This window comes from Kryptolebias marmoratus, linkage group LG2 (assembly GCF_001649575.2).
Source record: "Kryptolebias marmoratus isolate JLee-2015 linkage group LG2, ASM164957v2, whole genome shotgun sequence".
Lineage (NCBI taxonomy): Eukaryota > Metazoa > Chordata > Actinopteri > Cyprinodontiformes > Rivulidae > Kryptolebias > Kryptolebias marmoratus.
The window spans coordinates 21,220,040-21,224,589 of record NC_051431.1 but is presented as its reverse complement, the minus strand read 5'-3'; the positions used below and the strand labels follow the sequence as shown (position 1 = coordinate 21,224,589).

The 4,550-nt window shown below is 42.0% G+C and overlaps 1 protein-coding gene across 1 annotated transcript in view; it reads right to left on the bottom strand.

The window, feature by feature from the left end:
- kcnj5 (potassium inwardly rectifying channel subfamily J member 5) overlaps window positions 1-4,479 on the bottom strand; it is a 28,317-nt gene extending 23,838 nt beyond the window's left edge. Inside the window, exon 1 of the mRNA XM_017419986.2 lies at window positions 4,332-4,479. The gene's annotated coding sequence lies outside the window, so the exon portion shown is untranslated. The remainder of the gene's footprint in view (window positions 1-4,331) is intronic.
- Between the last annotated feature and the right edge of the window lie 71 nt (window positions 4,480-4,550).

Sequence of the window (4,550 nt, the reverse complement as noted above, 5' to 3'; positions counted from 1 at the left end):
ACCTACCTACCTACCTACCTACCTACCTACCTACCTACCTACCTACCTACCTACCTACCTACCTACCTACCTACCTACCTACCTACCTACCTACCTAAATCTTTGTCAATAACTATTGGAGTCAACTCTGTCTGTCTGTTAGCAAAACATCTCATTAACCACTGGACAATCTTAATAAAAACTCAAGAAAGTAATCATTGGATGTACACATATAACTGAACACCATTTGGATTTAACTCGATTCAAGTTAGCCACCACAGCCAAGTGATTGTTCGCAAACACATAAATCACCATAATTCACACAGTTTTACAAACCTTGACCTAAAATTTGACATGATTATAGCTGACAGTCGTTCCTAACACATACCTTGATGGCTACCAGATTACACTAGACCTTGAATTTTTCGTGTTATCATGTATAGTGTTATATTCATGGTTTGACCAATACACACATAACACCATCCTTTCTCAGCATAAATGAATCTCAATCCAAAACTCTGACATGAAAAGTTGCAGGTGATATGCTCAAGGAATGGTAGGGTTCATTTTTTTATTTGCTTCACAAAATAAAAACAAACAAACAAACAAACAAAAAAATCCCCCACACATATTTAAAGTTATACTTATATTGCGTAAATTAAAAGATACAGACCCCTTAAGATGCAATTAAAGTCCAGGTTGTAAGGTATTGGAACAGTGAACACAAAAGTGGTGGGAGGATGGGCCGGGGTGAATCCTTTAGCAATGCGTGTTCATGAACCGTCACGTTCTCCTGTGTTGGAACTATTGTGGGATCAACCCAAAGCCAGAAAGCAAAGAGATGATCCCTGTGCCTTCGAGTGAAAGGTGACGATTAGTTTGTGCTGCATGAAGGCTGCAGGGACAGCTCCTTATGCCATATCAGCTTTATGTGTGATGGGACTGAATGTATGCATTGTGAAGCTGCACCTAAAGCTCTGACTGGCTGCACTATTAATCCCGAGCGCAGGCATCACAGGTGACACTTCAAAATAGGGCAGACGCATAGCAATTTGCATTGGCTACAGATTTACGGGAGCACAAACAGAGTTATTTTCCTGTGAGAAATTTTATGCCGCTTGTTTCATTAAAGCCCACAAGATTGAATTGGACTAACACACAAAATGCAAGTGTGTGACTTTTAAAATTCATAGCTATTCATCAAGAGTGGAGGCCTTAACTGAAGGAGAATGCAGAGTTTGGAAATAGTCTAATAGTGCTGCACAGATAAGTGATTTGCATTTAGGTATTCTAAAAAACGTACTATATGTTTATGCAACGCTATTGAAATACACTCCCAGTTTTCTGGGCAATAAATGCAAAGATGAAAAAAAATATAAAAAAAATCTTCATGCCCGGCTAAGCTCTTGACACTAATGCGCTGCTGCATTATTTGAAAATGCAGATTTGCTGGAAGAAGGGAGCTTTCTATTCATTCTCTGGAGATGCATAGTCTTCACTAAATAAAAACAGATCCAGTTATTAATTCGCAGTGTCTTTTCTCCTGGGGAGGTCTTATCAAATCCTGCTAAGCGTCACATCTGCCCTTTGCCCTGGTTTGCCCACACGTTCAGGGCTTGGAAGACAGACGAGCGAGGAGGGGAATGAGGTACACAAAATATGAGCCGCGCCTACAGTGAGAGGGCTGAAAATGAGGTCAAAGCACCATCCATCAAAAAATATCACATCTCAGCACTTCACACGTTTCACTCCTTAGACGGACAGTCATGGTTCATCCAGCTGAGCAGGATCTGGACAGATTACAGTGATAAAAGTAGCTCGAAGGAAGGAAATGGGCAGGTTTTGTGACAGGAGCTGGAATTAAGAAGTCATTCAGTCAAAGTGGCATTTTTTTTCTCTCTCTCCTTTTTTTGGCTTTTAACAATTTGAGGAGATGTGTTGTGGAAAGAACTTTTTTTTGGTTTTTGGAAGTGGGCTTTTATGGAGTTGTTATCAGTCATCAATATCTTACTCAGAGTACTATCAGTTTGGAATATCAAGTTGAAGATCTCTTGAGGGAAACAAGCTAATGGTTAGTCCAAGTGGAGACATTTTAAAACCCTAACCCTGCCGCCACTTTTCTGTTAATTATTTACACAGTGTCTGTGGCTTGGTACCTTTAAAGGTCCATGATAAAATTAGGTCGCAAAACAGAATCTAAAATGTCTAGACGGGAAGAGAAATTGGAAAAGTAATACCATGTAAAACCCAAAGATTTTATAGCGCCTTGATCATTATTTTATTGGTTTTTTACATTGGTAATCAACTGCCAACACAGTTGTCGGCATAAAGACCCATAGACTTCTATTTTAATAACCATGTGATGCAAAAGTGGTGGCACTGTAAATGTTTTTATTAAACAGTGTCAGTGTGCACCACAGTGAAACATTTAGGATTAGAGTTGTTTGAAGACAGCAGCAATTCATAGTAGTTGGACTAACTGTTAGCTCATCTACTCATATGGTAGTATCTCACTGGGCTCCTACTGCTGGCTACTTGTTGGCAAACAGCATTCCCAAGAATTCTCCAAAGAGTCTTTTCCTCGTTTGAGTCACAGAGGCTTGCAGCCTTGTCACTTGAATTTTGAATATGTTCCAAAATTTTTGCGAGACGATTTTTTTTCCTCTCCAAAATGTCACAGAATCCTTACAGGTGTCTCAAACCGGCCTCAAACCCTTCTTGATTTTGCCACGGATGACTCTAGAGAGCAAGAGCTGTATTTTGACACCTGCTCTAACATAAAACCTCTCCATGCTTAAAAACCACACTGATGGTATATAATAATTCTTAAAGAACTGAGATAAATCTGTCTATCAAGATTTCCAAAGTGTACTTTAATAGATTAAATCATAAACATGGCAGCAACTACCAAGGCTGGAACACTGCGAACCAAGGTGGGAATGATGTGATCAGTGAAATAATCTGCACAAACTAGAATACAGCTATGATTTTCAAAAACTGGCAGCACAAACTGCAGCCACACGATTCACTGTTTTGCTTGGCTGCAAACACTTAGAACTCAGTGAGGCTGCAATGGAAAATTTGCCTATTTTCCCACAACCCTCAATCAAGTTTGAGTCGCCAACTACTCTTCAATAATCACAACCCAGTGAGATACTACCCTGAGAAAACTTCTGCCTGATATTCTAAACTTGGTAGTTTCAACTGCAGGTAAGATATTGATTACTGATATTAAAAGAAATTCTAATTATTCCTTTAATGATGAGCTAGTTTGAAGTGGGTCAGAACCTGGCCTTGACAATCTGATCATACTCCCTAAAGGAAAAATCAAAACATTAGAGAAACAGTCAGAACTGGAAATGGTGAAAACTATTTTCAGTCAATGTGGCCGATTACACACCAGTAACAGAAAATTTTGTGCAGTGCAATAAACTGGACCTACTGAGGAGTAAAAGATGGACTTACACATGAGACATTAAGGCCAGCAGCTCTGATTCTCATGCCAGAGAGGTCCAGTCTCATTAGAATCGATCAAGTTTTTTCTAATTGCCCTGCAAGTGGGTTTTTGTTGCTGTCTCTCCTGCTTTTTGAGCAAAAAAACATGCTGCTCTGTTTGGTGGTACTGTATACAAGATTCCTCCCTCCCCCTCCTCCATCCTCCTCATCTCCTCATCCTCCTCCTCCTCCTCATCCGCACACACATGCTGTCCCTTACAGTAACACACACACATTCTCTGTATCACTGTAGGTCTGCCCCTGCTGCCGCTGCGCTCTTTAAACTCCTGCATTGAGCTGAAAGAATTACGCGGCACGAACAGCAGGACTGTTGACAGAATCCTCTCCGCTTGCGTCAGAGATTCATTGCCTTTCTGATTACCCTGTCGCCGCCAACAAGGGCTAGCGGGACGCATAGTGATGATCTATGTGTGGCTCCGCAGTGACAAAAGATAAAGGAGCGAGATGTGACGATAAGGGCTGCAACTGATGGAGGAAAGGAATCCGGCCACTTTTCTCATCAACACTTTCCTCCTCCTGCTCTCTGCCTCCGGAACTGGCTCGCTTTATTGCACGTCTTCTCTGTCCCTTTGTCGTTTTCTCATTTCGCTCTCATAGTTTTTGATCTCCCCTCATCAGGTGATGCTCACTTCTCGTCCGACAAAAGCCACTCCAGATTTCTGACTCTGCAATGCCAGCTGCAGTTCAATGGAAAAGGAGCAGCTTGGATGTGGTGCCACGATCGTATTGTTCCTCAGCAGCTTCAAAAGCCTCCCCTCTCCTCATTTTCCCTATTTTCTCTTTGCTTCTTGTTTTATTGTGTTTTTTTTGCAATCTCCCCATCAGTGCAGGCTTACCTTCAGGTCTCTGCAGGAGGAGTATCTGGCAGGCTCCCTTCAAGGCATTTCCCAGCTGCTCTTCACCCCAGGACTGCGCGCTTCTTTCCCTGGCTTTGTTCAGTCAACAACAGCCCTCCTGCCTCCCTTCCTGCTACCCAGCTCCTTCTGCTCCTCACTGCTCTCTATCTACTTCTGTGAGAGGGGAGGGGAGTGGGGTGTGTGTGTGTGTGTGTGGGG